General features: G+C 35.0%; 1 protein-coding gene across 1 annotated transcript in view; it reads right to left on the reverse strand.

Annotated features, from left to right (window-relative positions):
• arhgap9 (Rho GTPase activating protein 9) overlaps positions 1-16928 on the reverse strand; it is a 65096-nt gene extending 48168 nt beyond the window's left edge. Inside the window, 1 exon segment of the mRNA XM_028446766.1 lies at positions 16745-16928. The gene's annotated coding sequence lies outside the window, so the exon portion shown is untranslated.
• Between the last annotated feature and the right edge of the window lie 255 nt (positions 16929-17183).

Raw genomic sequence — 17183 nt, forward strand, 5'->3', positions numbered from 1 at the left:
AGGATTTCACAGGCACTGCAAGGGACGTCAACATGCCATGATTTGGAATAAATCGCATTCACTGATGTGAAAAGAGGTCTCTGCATACACCCAATAAAGATTTAACCCTTTATCCTCTATCAGCCTTTATTTTAACCCAGGATAGTCCATCACAGGCAAAAGAAAAAAGTTAAATTGATATAAATCAGACTATGTACCAGTTCGTACTATGTTGTACTTTTAATATCGCCCAATAGTTGAGTGATATTAAAGTTGGGTGATATATGGTGAATGGTAAATACCTGTGTGCTCTGTCTGTAGATCTCATGCTATCCACTTATTTTGTTGACAATGCAACTAATTCTGAAGTAGACGTGTTGTTTTTTTTCATTCATCTGAAAACATGTTCTTTTGTTAAAAGACAATATGTGATATATTAAGCTGCTTTCTGGGAATTTTTATGGCTTATGCCAGCTTAATTTAAGAATACAAATGTAATTGAATTTCACCCACTAAAGGTAACAATAAGAACATCTCAAATAGTTTAACAAATGGTACGAATAAAGAGATGTGACTAAACATGCGGTTAAACCTGACCAAGTCAATGCATGTTCATCTTTAGTCTGTCAGAATTTAAAAAGCTGAGAGGAGCTTCTGTTTACCATGCTGCATAGCTTTTAAAATAACTTATTCTGCTCGGAAAGACAGATAGGAAGTGAAACAAGCTTCTTAATTAAATCTGACAGCAGCTGTATATAATTGCCTAATTATCTATACTTTACAAACAATAGAAGAGCCAACTTTGCCATTACTCACCTTGCAGGCGTCTTTGTCTAAATAAAACCTGTTTGTCTTAAATAACATTTACAAGGCAAAACTAGGGCTGTGTTTGAAATGGCATACTAACGTACTACTCATACTAAGTCTGACATTAAAGTAAGTATGTAGTGCATATGAAAAGATTAAGTACAAGAAAAATACCCAGATGTACATTATATCGGGACATTTTTTAAGCATATACTAGTCATACTCAACTGCCCCATGATACATTGCGAGCAGAGCGTAAAATGGTCCTGGGACCTGATTCAAGCAAAAACTCAAACATTCCCTTTTCAATACAAAAGCATCTCTTCTTGTCTTCCATGAGTTTTTAACGCTTTTGTAAATAGAGCTCTTGTTTTGTTAACCTGGCAAGAGCCAGATTGATGTGTAGCCCTCCCTCTAACTCGAGTTCTCCACATCAATCTGGGTCTGTGTCTGGCGAATCCTTTCGGAACCAAGGAGGTACACGAACAGAATGGATTACCGTCCAATAATGTACAAAGCGCCTCTCGCTGTTGCTCTTTGAAAAAGGAAATGCCGGATTCTTCTAAAACTGAGTTTATAGCAGTTTCCACACATTCATCCTCTTGCGTCGACATCTTTCTATTTTGATTCGGAGCTATGCTAAGAGCGGTGGCCCAGCTAGTTCCTCTACCCGCAACTGCGCATGCAACTTCGACACTTCTGCCTTCGTCACACCCGGGTATCCCTCCCTAAACCACAACACTGCCTCATGATTGGTTCGAACCATTTCAGTTCGGTTTTGAAAGACAAAGGCGGGAACAGCACAAGATGGAGTCTGGTGTTTGTGAACACCAGGAGAATCCATCTTGCAGGCAAAGTTACTTGTTTTGGAGTTAACTGGAAGTTTAGTCAGTAACACACCTGCAGGTTTCCGCGAGTTTCATGGATCAAATGACCACATGTTGATATTCTACTGGGTCACTTTCTGGGATTAAAGTATTTTCATAACTTTCAAAGGTGGTGAATCAACAGAGATATTTAGCCTCAGAGCGCTTCAGGTTTTCGTTGTTCGATATGTATCTTGGGAAACTTGGAAGTATACTTCAGTGGGAACGATCATCATCCTAAACTATACTCGTAGTGGACAATATATACTAATTTTGAACACAGCCTAAGATTGGAGCATTTCCAATTTAGCTAACATTATGGTGATCTCTGGCCACTAAGCTTTAATTAACTGATTCTTTATTTCAAAGGGTCCCCACATCAAGTGAATGTGCACCTCCATCACTGTCTGGTTTGGATCTGCAACCAAACTAGACGGACACAGGGGATAATCAGATCTGCAGAAAATGTCATCAGCGTCAAACTGTCCCCCATTTAAGACTTATACCGATCCAGGGTCAGGAAACGGACAGGTAACATCACTGCAGACCCCTCACACCCTGGACACAATCTGTTCAAACTCCTCCCCTCCGGCAGACGTTACAGATCACTGTACGCCAAAACAACCCGCCATAGGTACAATTTCTTCCCCTAGGTTGTCACTCTGACCAATGCTAAACAGTCAAAGACTGTCAGACCTAAACATGTAACAACCCTGGAACTAAATGTCACTTGAATATACATGTAAATATACGTATACTATTTAATTTAAATGTTCATCTGTACTACTGCACTATCATCCTATTATTATTAATATCTTGTTATCTTATCCTATTTAGTTTTGCACATATTAGTCTTTAACTACTGTTTATCATTTTTATAAATTCCTCGTGTGTATGTGCATCATACACTTACAGTTAAAAACTTTGCATCATTATTTCACTTCTTTCTTTCTTCTTTCGATATTGTCTTCATGAGACATTTTATTCCATCCCTCCTATTTTATTTAGTGTGTTCAGGCTACAAGTGTAGAATTTGTTTAGCTTCACAAAGCACAGAGAGACACAGAAAGAGGAGATTACAAGGACAAATATACTCAGGCCTCTCATCAGTTCTGAAACTCAAACTGTGCATGTTTTTGTACTTCGTAATCTTGCTATGATGAATTTACAACAAGGTCACGCTATCACTGTATTCTCTGAGAAAAAATAAAAAGGCAATGACAAAAACAAATAAGCCCCAAATGGGAAAAATAGGCCAGTCTGATCATGTACTGTAGCTGCAGAGGCCACAGTGTTACACAGTAATGTAATGACAGGGCCATATGGTGTCATCAACAGGGAGAGGAGAGGCACCCTATCATGAGGCAGTAAATGGTTTGTGCTCAGTACTAAAGTTTGTGACCATGCGAAATGAAAGGATGCAGGAGAAATCACGGAGGAGCAACAAAGTGGCAGTAGATGAAAAAAGAGCTGCAGGAAGAAAAGTGCTGCATGTGATCAGTCTGACCAGCTTTGCTTGAGTGCTTTCATTTCAAATGCTGTGTGTGTGTGTGTGTGTGTGTGTGTCCGTGTGTGTGTGCGTGTGTGTGTGTGTGTGTGTACAAGTCAAATGGAAGTTTGACAATTTGTGCACGCATGCATGTGAGAAGACCAGAAAGGGTTGGAGATGGACTCATCGTGCTCCTGAAGCTAGCGTGTCTACATCGCCAAGATCGACAAACAAGTCAAATGCATCGAGCCGAGTATAGACAAAACAAAATCCAGTGAATCAATTCTTGCAGGAAAACAGTTTCTCTCTGCTATCTGTGCACACACATACTCACACACACACACACACACACACACACACACACACACACACACACACACACACACACACACACACACACACACACACACACACACACACACACACACACACACACACATTTAAAAAGTTAATCCTATGCAGCTGAATTATCCAGTGTTAACTCACTGAACCCATGATGACCCTACCTTCTCAACTCAACATTTTGGCTCTCAGATTAAAATGAGCGAGCGATGAAAACAGAAAAAACATCATGTGGCTGCTATCACTTGGGTGGATAAAGTCTATTTAAACTTGAGAAAGACTAAAAACACACAGAAACACTGATCAGACCAGAGCGACCAGCAGCAGCCGAGTACATTGATTTAGATATTGATCCAAACATAATGTAGGCTGGTCAGCTAAAAGTCAACCAATGTGCTGTAAACACACAAAGCACCCAATATTCCATTTATGCTAACTCGCTTAATATTACTAATATATCATATAACTGCACGGTTTTGTTACATTATAGAATAGAAAAAAAGATAAAAATATATATTTTTAAAATTTAAAAATATAATAATAATAATAATTTAAAAAAAAGACTAATATTGTCCGGAAACTATTTCCCAAGATACAGGACATGCTATGTATATTTTAGCTAGCTCAACTTCATATACAGTAATAAACAGCATGCCTGATTCACTAAGATCACAATTAAAGAGCACTAAATTTGGCGCATATGCTAAACATTATTATGATTATTTAGTATTACAGCGAGCGAGGGATGCAGGGGTTGGCGTAAACGATCTGTATTGTAGCAGTTGTGCGCACCAGAAAATGTTTTGTGACGTGCATCCAACTAAGAATTGGAGAGATTAAAAGATGCCACCAAAATATGAAACCGGGTCATTTCAAGTGAATAAATCTGCATTATACACAGGAGAAACACAATATTTGATAAAATTGTGAGGGAAAATCAAAATAAACAGCTGCTGAAGTAAAAAAAAAAAAAAAAAAAAGATAGCAAGATTAAAAAATAAGGAAACATCAAAGAAATGTTTCATGAAATGTGTTTAAATTACTTCTGTTACTTTTTTTGGCCATCTCTTCTCATTCGTGCCTGTAGCCGTCATGTGTAACACTGACAGCAAACACCTGCCTGTCAAATGTGCTCAATCAATACCTCAAATAGTCACACAAATCAGTCGCATTATTAATAAATTACACTGCATGTAATAAATTGCCTACCAGCAACTTTTTTTTTTAGACTCACGTCACAAGGCAAGGTACACACAGGTCTAATACAATAAAGAATTGAGAACTGTAACAATAATGACTTACAGTGACTCAAGTGCAATATATCTAAAAGGCTGGGGAAATAAACAAGTGTAACATTATCCTGACACATGAGCCTTAGAGCTGTAAATAACTGTGGTTGTTCTTAAAAGTCACAATATGTAGGGGTGCTAAAAAAAATCAATACTTGATTAATCACCATTTCATTATTGACGATTATGAATGAATTCTTAAATGGTCAAAGATCAACTACTGGTATTTACATTTTTATTATACAACTACACAACATTAAAGGTGCTGTGAGGTGTTACTCAAAAGAGAAGTCAAATAATCATAACTGGAAAATCAATACTTGGCAATAACGAAAAAAGGAGTCGATAATCGTTAATAATCAAAAAGGAAGGGTTTACAATCTAATCGAGACTTTACTAATCAGATTCTAATCAAATTGGGAAATTGGACTGATAAACCAGCACTAATATTCTGGTATAAAACACGAGGCATTGGTGGAAAGTTTTTTTTAAATGTTTTAGATAGAGATTAGAGTTGAATAACCACAAAATACAGTATAGAGAAATACCTGATACCAGTGTGTTTTGACTAAGTACAAAACACCTTCAAAATAATGTCTAGCTAGCTCATAACGCTCCTTTAAAGATGGTTGACTATCTTGAAAAACTTTAGGCTCGCTGGACTCAAACACTTCACCCCCCGCCGTACAGTGTTGGCTTCAGCATATTGGCGGTGCACTAGGAGTTGTATCATAATATTCATGCCATACGTTTGAAGTCGAAAGAGGCCAGCTTTAATAACCATAGCTACACGGTGTTCAAAGAGAGACGAGACATGAGGAGAAGGGAGTATAAATTGAATAGGGGAGCTTCAAAGCCTTTTTGCGTCTAGTACTCCATCGGTTGAAAACACACACACACACACACACACACACCGTACTGTAGTTATTCTGTAACCAAACGCAGCGAAGAAAAGCCGGGAGAAAATTGGCACTTGCGAGACTATGCTCGGTAATGCTAATTACCGTAACATTAAGTAGAAAAGAGTCAATTCATGTTAACTGAAGTGCTGATTCAATAACTGCATCAGCCAAACAACCGCTCCAAACAAAGGGAATTAATCAATATATACACACACACACACACACACACACACACGAACATCCCTGTTTATTTGCTAAATTGAATGTTAAAGTCACAACTTTGAGTCAGGTAAGGATGGTGTCCTTAAAAGCATTGCATCACTTCACAGTACTTAATGGTCTTAGTTGTAACACAGCAGCTGGCCATGGATGAAGCAGAGAGCTGCTTCTAGTTGTTACTAAAATCAACGCTGAGCCAAGAACTGTATATGGTTTAACAAAAATAGAAGAAAGGGTTCACAGAGTAAAAATAAATACTTTAAAAACTTGAAGTTCTGAAAAATCAATCAATATATTAAGTATAAACCTCTTCAGTCCCATCGGACCCGCCGGCGGGGGCAGCTAGAAATAAACACAGAGTTCTATAACAAGAGACTACGTGAAACTACAGACAGCGCTGAATCCACTGAAGACTAATAATGATTGGAATCAATTTGACTAACATATCACAGTTACACACTTGTTTCCAAACTTGTGGAAAACCTTGGCACAGTTGTGGCAAAGTGGGCTTCTGCCTGAACTTTTTTGTAGAAAAATGTGTGTATCTTTCTTTGGCCTATTGTTTATTATTATCACTAAACTTGCTGCAGTTGATGTCCATACATTAGTTCAATTACTTCTGCTTTTATAGCCTTCCTTATGGATAATTTACTTTATATTTGATGTAGGGCTGGGCAATTTTGCCAAAAAAAAAAAAAAAAAAAAAAAAAAAAACAATTTGATTTTCGATTCGAATTTCATTTTTTTTTTTTTTTTTCAATGCACTTAAAAATGACTTTTTTTTTAAACTTGAATTTGCAAAATAAAAATTGTTTTTATCTACAAATTCGATAAATTGATTAAATTGTTTGTTTTTTTTGCCCAGCCCTAATTTTTTTTGGGCGAACTACAGATTTCCGTATTTAAAACATGATTTATTGTCACTCAGTATCATATATTTCCAAGATTTCACATCATCTGTAACCACTACGTGTCCTGCTTCAAACTGAACAAAAATTAGCCATGTAAGTTATGTACAAGCTTAGAAAAATGTTATTTGTTATGGGTATGTGATTTTCGGAGAAAAGTGGCTTGGGCTGAAAAGCTTAAGAATACATAAGCTTTAATAAAAACTAAAGCTAAGATCGTTATTCAAACCTTGGCAAAAATCAAACGTCTCTACTTTAATATTTTTAATCCGTACTCGGGTTGACCGTGAGTGTTGCACATCACAGATATTAAAAAGAGGTTTGACTTTAGTCTATATGGAAGTACAGTTATAATAACTATCAGTGCAGATGTCTCTGTACCCATACGAGACACAAGCCTCAAGCCAAAACAGCCTTTCATCCTCTCAAAGCCATGCATTATTGATGATCAGACCAGAGAGAGACAGCCAAACACACATGGTTTCCCACTGTGACGGCTGACTGATCAACACACGCGTGGGCTTCTTGATGTTGTTTTCCGTGCATGTGTACGTAGATTCGTTTGTCCAAAAAAGTGACACATTGTCCTTCGTGATTCGATGATGGAATTATCAAAGAACCAATGAAAAAAAAGAGATGACAGTAAAACCACGGCTGGCTAATAGTTGTTACAACGTGTGATGACCCACTATCATGTCCCATATCTCTACTGTGATTTTTTTTCTTGCTGCATATAACAACATTTCATATGTGTGACGCCATCATTTCAAACTTTTGCTGATGCAATAGTTGTGTGTACAATAAACCCTGCAGCCACCATCAACATGTCGCAGAGTGTTCATCGTTACTGTGTCACATTTAAATAATAACAATTGAGTTCAGTGCCAGCAACTAATAGCCCAAGGTTGTTGGAAAAAAAGGATTAAAGCATTTCATTTTATTTATTATTTCATTTAGGCATTTTTTTGTTGCAGGAGCGTATCCAGTGTAACACAGCTATGATTCTTGTATTATTATTAATATCAGGTATATTTCAGGAAGAGAGCAAAGCTTTTAAGTAACATAACTGTTACTTAATTTGATTCGAGCATCACATCTTCAAAAACAGATTCATTATAAAAAGAGAATTCCCACTGCTGGCCTGAGAAAATTGGACCAGTAATGTAAATACATGGATGCTTGAACAAACAAAGCCTATTTATTTTCCTTTTTTTTACACAGGAAATTGCACCAATAACCAGGAAGCAGCATGATTAACCACGTAGAGGCCAGAAATTTAATTCTTTCCTTTGCTCAATGCTATCTTGATGGTTTGTTTGCCATTGTTTTATTGAATGTATGATGACTAATTTTTCCGTAATTTTTTGAAATTTGCCTTTACAAATTTTAAATATAGTGTGCGTGGAAAATAGGATATTTGTGACATTTTCCATAAATATGTAACAATTTTAAAATAAGAAAGTGTCTATTTGGGTTGCCGTATGGCCAACCCCCAGTGCTATTAGTACGGTTACCAAGGGCAACCGTATGGACAGCCACTGCCTTAAAATAATGATTTGTGATGATTTATTTAGAGAGCATAGGTTTTAGCTGCTGCTTTTGTTTTGTTTCAGTCTCTAAATGAAGAAAGGAGACAAACTTGGGTAAATTCATGTTTTATTTTGTTTTTATCATTTTAGAGAGAGTGATATTTGTAAAAATATGGACATGTTGCTTTTAGATGCTAAGTCAGTGATTGTTATCAGCAAGCATGCAGATTAGTTTGTTTTTTGCACTCGTTTCCCCCAAAAGAGAAGTTCATGTCATGCAGAAGTCAAGAGTGACGTTATAGAGAGGGGATAAAGCTCCACTGACTAGGCCGCCGGGTTGTTGCTGAGCCTGTGGGAATGTGCAGTACATTGATGTTTCTAATGAAGAGCGCTGAGCTCCATTGATCCACCAGGGATGAGAGTGAGCTGTCAAAAGCTATCAAGCAAGTCGAAGACCCACTTTCACTTGCACACAACGGAAAGTCAGTGCTAAGTTTGACAGCACATTTTGATTTAGCAGCTAGTCTTTTAACTAAAATGTAACTTAGTTTAAGTCAATTTCTATAGTCCAGTTTTAGCAGACTAAATTACATTTTTATTTTATTCAACTAAAATACAAAGCATAGTAGTTTATGCATTTTGTCAAGATTTACAGTATTTAAGATTTATAAACCTGATATGGGATGGTGTTAAAATTGCTAAATATTTACTTACAGATTTAATCTTTTTTATCTGAAAGTCATTGATTTTATTGACCTTTTCTTTCATATGACAGCATATAAACAATATGCAATAGCATAGAGTTAAACCAACATTCCTGAAAAGCAGAAGTGCCATTAGTTAAAAAAAAATAACTACAGTATATCAAGTGTACGATCAGTAATTTGTTTTACAAGTTCTAAGAAAAGCTGCATAGACACTCTGCGTGTATGAATATTTAGAGTAACTCCTAAATACTTAAATATGTTTGTTGTGTAACTTGAGATAGTGAGAATGAAATCCATTTTATGATGACTTAAGGGATTTGTATTTTAGGAAAATGTTGTTGATTAATGCAGACTTTTTTTCTGGTTTGATGACTATGAAAAACCTGGGTTCTGTTTGAGAAAATGATTTTTTTTGCTAGAGCATATTATATCTGCAAAGCCTGGGAGTCTTCTTCTTCTTTTTCTTCTTCTTCTTCTTCTGTGAACACTGCAATAGCATTTGTTGTGTCTTATGAAACCATGAGGGTTGGGTACTTTTTGTGTATGAAAAAATAAATACATATATTCAAATTTTATATTTGGGAAACATTTTCATTTTTTTTTTTTTTTTTTCACTTGAACTGAAACACTCATTAATGGTCAAATAAAACATTAAAAAAAGAACTTTAACACTATTAGAAAATTCTATATAATGTAAAAAATATATATTTTCAAACTTTGGCAGGTTTTAACAAAGGGTGTCACTGTGTGACAAATGTGGCCACACATTTGTTCTTCTTTCTGGTTACTGTTGCATATATTGTCCCAGGTCACAGTCTTCTATGTGATCGTGCTAAAAGACACCACATGAGCCATCTTACTTCCTCAAAACCAGAGCCATATAGAGAGAGAGAGAGATGCGACAACTGCGTTCACTCCAATGGTTCGGTTTCAGCAATGGCAGCTCATGGAGCCTCACAATAGTTCCTGGAAGTGATCAGTTTACTATTGTAGCCAATGGAGCTGGAGCGGATTAGATGGTTAGATAGATAGTTTGTGATGCACTTTGAAATGATAAGATATTATGATTATTTATATCAGTGTATCTAAACCCATTAACATGTGCATTAAGGCATGTTAGTGATTATCCCCTGCTAAACTAGTACATTTTCATTTTTATTTTCATTTTTTGTATTTTCATTTTTTATTACTATTATTAACGTTTTTTTTTTTTCATTGTGAGATACACTGCTGTTGTTTTCATGTCCAAAAGAAAAAGAAAAAAATTCTTCTTAGAAAATAAAGGGATCATTAGCAGATACACAGCATTTAAATCACACAGTTTTATCAACCCACATAGGCTACATATCGTCTTCTTTTTTATCAAACAATAAGCTTTTCAATTGTGTTATTTGTGGGGAAAAAAGTGCAAATGAAGTGTGTGAATATGATCGCATTACAGATTTTTTTATTGTTATAATCCTGATTTTTTTTTTTTTCTTTTTAGATTGCTCCTGCTGACTTTGGCTAACCATTTCTTCTTTCTCCTCCTGGTAATGTTGGGAAGCCAAACATTTTCACTCCCTTTAGGAACAAGTGGAGCATCCCCATACAGCGCAGCAAACTACATGACAAGTTATTAATGTTTCTGACTTTGTTAGACATTTATTTAATGAATTTATCTTGGTACATAAGTGCATAGTTAAAAATCTAATGTCTATTTTTATATATGTATGAACATAATAAAAACATTTTCAATGTGTCCTGTCTGGATGTAGTGTTTTTATAAGACCCCCTTTTTTTTTTTTTTTCTCTTTTTTTTTTTTTTAAAAAAAAGAAAATTAAAGAATCATGTTCCATCCTGTAACAAACTTTTTAACCAAATTAATGTTGGCATTACCTATGTCAAAAAAGCAGGTAAGCTAGCTGTTTACACTAATTATTAATACAAATTTGACGTACACTAATTATTAATACAAATTTGACGTTGTCAATCAAACTTCCGGAAACAAATTCAGTCTTATGTGAATCCCGTGACGGTAAAAACACAATCATCTAGTTGGTTATTGGCTCATTTAGCAGCTTGTCCTCCCTTTCGTGCCTTACAATGAGTTTCTTCTGAATCATAACAAGCCCATAGCTTCATGGAGGCAGGAACTGTCAGTCTGGCAGTGGCACTTTAAGTTTTTACTTTTTTTAAAAAAGAAAAGTCTATTTTGAATAATCAGTTTGAAGTTAGTTAAATAAATAATAAATAACAAATTCAGTAAATACAAAATAAATAAATAATGAATTTCCTTTTCAGAATATCCCATTATATCGATCCTGCAAATTCCGTGTTTCACATCGTATTTTGAACTGAATGCATCATCCCACCCCAACTACTAAATAGCCTATGTTACATTAATAAATGTGTGAATAATCAATGACATATATTTTTGAGAGCAGATTGTATATTTTAAAAGTTATACAACAGTGACCTTAAGAGAAAAAACTTTTACAACTAACACACAATATTAAGTGTGGTTTTACTTAAGAAAATAAAACACAAAAGTCATAATGATTGAACTATATTTGGAATTTAAAAGAGGAACACGTTTGCCCATGAAATGCAATAGACTTTGTAGACTCTGTTCTCTGTATTTATAGGACACTTAAAGTGTGGGAACCTTGCAGCACATGCTTTTCCCACATTGGTAGCAGGTTCTCCCTGATTTCTATTCTTTCTGTGCAAAAGTTTCACAGAAAAAAAACCTTTGTTTACATTGTAGTTCAAGATTCCGAGTTTTCCTTCATGTTATCTTCTTGCCCTGAAACATCTCATTCTAAATCACTATCTTCAGCTTCACTATCTTAGAAGATGAGATCCAGAGCCCGTTTCGCACTCAACTCTTGCTGTCATGACGTGAGTCTAGTCTAATCTACAGTATATAATGTGAAGACCCTCATCCCCCACCGACCACCTGACACAAATGTTTGGATTTTGAAGAGGCACAAACCTCTGACCTGGAACCTGGACAGTTCTCGTCTATCGTCATAAAAATACACACAAACATGGTTTGTTTCATTTCAGTTCCAAGATTCCACAAAAAAATAATAATAAAAAGATTCCCTAATGCCACAATTTGCCCTAATTTCACCCACACTTTACTTTTCCATCTCAATCAAATATGGGTCAAATTGACCCGACACACTATTGTAGCACATGTACATGTATTTTTACTTTTTATTTCTGTGTATTCAGGGTCATTTTAGGAAAAGTCATCAAATATCCAGCAGAAAGGACAACATTTAGCGCAGTGGTCGTTAACCTGGGATTCGATCAAAAACCCAGGGGTTCAACAATGAGTCAGTCTCAGGGGTTCCGCAGGGGTCAAAACACACACAGTAAAAATGTGCTACACAAAATAAATGTCCACGATAAACTAGTTTATGCAAAGATAAATTACGATAAGAAGGTTATATTTTATTTTTAAATGTTAATTTACAGAAATTTAAATTAAAAGTTAGGGTTTATAGTATTTATTACTGTCTAAACAGAAAACTGCTCAAATTTGACTCAAACAGGATGGAAGGGTTTGAGCATCCAAATTCTAATCATAATGAACAAAAACAGGGAGGATACAAGAATGCAACAGTTTAAATGAAAGGTGGCAAACCTGCAGATCTGAACTCTCAGGGACTTCTAATGAATGTGTTTTAATGTTTCAGAGTAGCAGCAGCAGCAGCAGCAGCAGCAGCAGCGATCTACTCTGACAGATGGCCAGTTCATCCCCTTTACTATACTCAGTGCTTTGTCTGACTGATTCGTGTTCTGTTTTCTTTTATTATACAACAGTAGAGATAACTATATATATATATATATATATATATATATATATATATATATATATATATATATATCAAAGTAATGTAATTCTAAGAAGACAGGTCTAATTATTGTTAAAACATTTTTTTAATGTTTAAATTGTCAGTTTTAGACTCAAAATTGTTCATTGTTTAAAGCCATGTATGTTTTTATTAATTTCATTCATATTTTATTGTTTATTATTTTATTTTTTTCAATGTAAGGTGACCTTGAGAGGTTTTAAAAGGCGCCTGAGAAATAAAATGAATTATTATTATTATTATTAAAAGGCACTAAACTAAGATACAAGCTGAAAGCTCTGCCTTTTTTTTTTTTTTTAAACTAAAATAGATGTTTTGTGCTCAGAAATTATTAATGACATAGATTTATATTAGATTTGGGAGCAAGGGTAGGCATTTATTGTAAACTTAAAGTCAAAATGTTTGTTAACCTTGATTTAATCAGGAACGTTTCAATGAGATTAAGCAGTTAGGTTTAAGGTCCCACAGTGATGGCCCACTGCCCAAAATTTAATTCCATTTTTTAATTTAATGGAAAGCCACAGAAGTCCAAAACAAAACAACAATATATATGAAGCACCTATTGTTTACCTTGGCAGGAGCTTGTACACAATTCCATGTAGGGCCTGTGGGCATTATATATGGAGTATTAATCTTCTATATCACAAGTGTCAAACTCAAGACCCGGGGGCCAAATCTGGCCCTTTACAGTATCCACGTTGGCCTACAGGAGGAAATAAGAATGACAGAGAAAATACTTTTCATTTTTCAATAAAACTCCACAGTATTTGCAGGGACTCGCTATTTTCCCATTTCTGTATCACATGACAAAATCATTTTTAATCGTAATCTAATCCATAGGACGCTCCAGTCTTCTAAAAGTTCCTACAAACAATCCCATTAATTTGCTCTGAATTACACAAAAAATGGTCTCAAAATTCTAGATCTTTGAAGAGAAAATTCAGCACTGATATCTGTCATTTATTGCTTGGATATTGTAGGTTTTTTTTACATACTGCATATCAGTTACAGTATATGTGGAAGTGCAAACTATAAAAACAAAACAAACAAAAAGACAGTCATCAACATCCCCCGCCAGATTGGTTCTCATTATAACTCACAACCTTTTCCTAAATGTCCTAAATCTAAGAACTTAGATGTATACAGAAGAAAATATTATCACATCAGAATATAAAATGACTATCTTAAAAGATTTCTAAGAAAAGCTGTCCACTTTAAAGGTGCAGTCTGCAACTCTTTTAAAAGTGACTTTTTGTCATATTTGCTAAAGCTGTCACAATTAGCAATTTTTCTGCTTGAAGGGTAATTACTGCTGCTTAATATACATTATGTTTGATTTGTAATTGTTACACTAGAACTCTGTGGTGCATGTGTTTTTCGTGTGTGCGCAGCAGTCTCCGTGTGAGCTGCTGTAAGTGACACTGTTGTTGTTGCTGCTGCTGAGGTGTGTGCACATTGAGAGAGAGAAGTACTGCAGTAATATGCTTTTAAATAACAGAGCATGTTATATTACTGTGTCGGGCTAACGTTAGCTTGTTAGCTCCTCTGAGGGAGGGACTTTGGAAAGTTTGAAGGCAGGGCAAGAGAGCAGCGGGGAGGGAGGGATCTGAGAGTTGCGGACTGCACCTTTAAGTTTGAAGATACCTTGAATAGAATTTAAAAAAATGGCACAAGGGCATTAACTCCAGAAAAAATAATTGCGCACTTCTCATTTTGGAACTCCATCAAGCTATTGATACCCTGAAGCCACACACCAAATTTAGTTATCCTATCTTAAACAGTTTCTGAGAAAAGCTGTCCCCTTTAACTTGGACGGACGGTGCTCAAACCTATATCCCACTTCCACACTTTGTGGCAGGGGATAAAATCTAAACAAAACACAGTCTGATTAGGTCTCCATTGATTAAAGATTCCAGCTCTACAGCATTTTCATTACTTTGTGACACAAGAATCATGTAAATGTGTATTAACTTTGACCCACCTTTTGGACAATTATTATTGTCATCGTTAATATTTTCTTACTAAGTCTGGAAGTTGTTAAAGTCCATGTCCTTCTATCATGCAAACCATTACAATATTACCTGCAACATGAATTATAGCAAACAGGCCAACTTTGCATCAAATCAAAATGATCTGTTAGACTGCGTGTACGTGACAAAGGGCCTTTCATTATTATTATTATTATTTGAATACACCATAATCTCTCTGTAATCAGTTTAAGCTTTGTTGTTGTAAAAACAAAAAGCCTGACATGTCAAAACCACGTGACCCAGGAATGGGCCTCCAAGGGTGCCAGACAGAATTTTACAATTATAAACTCAAAATAAGTCAATCATAGTGTTTAAAGTGGACTTTAAATAAAACACCTGTGGTTGAATATGAAGGTTCGCTCAAATACCCCAGCTCAACTCAATGATCTTATAAGAAGCATATTTTATAATGCATAATAACAAACCTCTGTATTTCACTTTAACAGTGCATCCACTGCACTAGTGTAGAGCACAACAGTAATTAAACTTGTAAACTTCCAACTAATGCTGCACATTGTATGAGGCACTTTTAAACAGTAAAGTTATTGCGATTGGAGAATAATCTTTCTAGCTCGTGTTGTCACATGCTGGCAGAAATGGGACCAAATCTCGAGCTTTGCATGCTGCTTTGACTTAAGATTTATTGTGAAACTACAAAAATGCAGAGCAGCAGTCAAAACTCATTTCATCACATCCTGTGGTTTAAAAACCAAAAAAAAAAAAAAAAAAAAACAATTCACCTCCTCTGAAATAAAACGCCGAATCTATCAAATGTTTTCCTTATTAACAAGAGAGAAGTCCCATGTTTACAATTACATTTTATATTTAAATATATGCTGAGAAACGGCTTAGAATTGGAAACTATATATAGGTGAAAGTGTATGAGAGCTGTGTGGTAAAGTAAATACAACAAATGGAAAAAGTAGTGAACCAGATGTTGAAGTTGTGTGTGTAGAGGGCCTAGAACAGGAAACTTTCAACAGGAAATGGTTGGAGTTCAAAACAAATAAAAAAAACTGAAACATCTATAAAATCTCCCCTTGTGGGCACATTTAAAAGCAATATTATCAGTTTTTAAGCAGACATGACACCACAAACGCATACGTGTATCATTTTTTTAAAAAGCCAAATCCATTCGTATATATGTTACTTTGTCTTTTACAACATTTTCATTATAGTAAGTGTATGTATGTATTTATATATTTATACTTTGTGTTATGCTTTACTTTTCTACCAAATCAATTTCAAATATTGAAACTCTCATTGGCCTTCAAAACAAAACTTTCATTGTCATTCAACCAGTGCAGAATATTATTTTTTAAATAAAATACAGATTTTTACAATTTACCAAGTTTTACAACTTTCTCCCATTATAGTGGGTTTTTATTATTATTATTATTATTATTATTATTATTATTATTTTTTTTTTTTTTTACTTTGTGTTATACTTTACTTTTCTACCAAATCAATTTAAACATTAAAACTCTCATTGGACTTTAAAACAAAATGTTTTTGCATTGACTTGTATTGTCATTCAACCAGTGCAGATTTAACAAAATAAAATAAAATACAGATTTTATTTAGGTGTTATTTTCCTAAATTACCATTTAGACTCATATTTTATCATGCTTTAAACGTTCATATGTTTATCACAAAGCTGTAAAAAAATAAATAAAAAAAATATAATAATAATAATAATAATAATAATAATAATAATAATAATAATAATAATAATAATAATAACATATTATTATTATTTAGCAGCTGTGTTAATCTAATGCAGATCTATGATGGACCAAGCATCACTCACCTTGCAGCGATGTGATGACAGCCCAGTTGCTTTTCTGGCAGTAAAAAGCAAAGAGATCAGAAGTTACGTAATGGTAAGTTTGCTGCGACCCGTTTTCCTTCGGATTGATAAATTGATATGGTTTTATTAAATAAAGGCATGCGTCCGCTGTGCACTTTGTTAAATTAACAGTCACGCCTGAGTATTAAAGTCTGCCCTGCAGCCCCGCTCCTCTTTAAGAGGATATAAAATAACCAGCGCTGCGTGGGACTTTGCTGTTTGATGATTGGTTCATCTTTCAACACGATTTCACAGACAACCAATCACGTTGTGAACAGTGCAGTGTACAAGTTTGCTGGTTTTATAACCTAGTGTCGTCCGGTTTACAAAGGACCATATAACTCTTCCAACTCCGCCCGGGGATTTATACTATTAAATTATACACAAGCGTACCTTAACT

Source organism: Gouania willdenowi, chromosome 5 (genome assembly GCF_900634775.1).
Source record: "Gouania willdenowi chromosome 5, fGouWil2.1, whole genome shotgun sequence".
NCBI lineage: Eukaryota > Metazoa > Chordata > Actinopteri > Blenniiformes > Gobiesocidae > Gouania > Gouania willdenowi.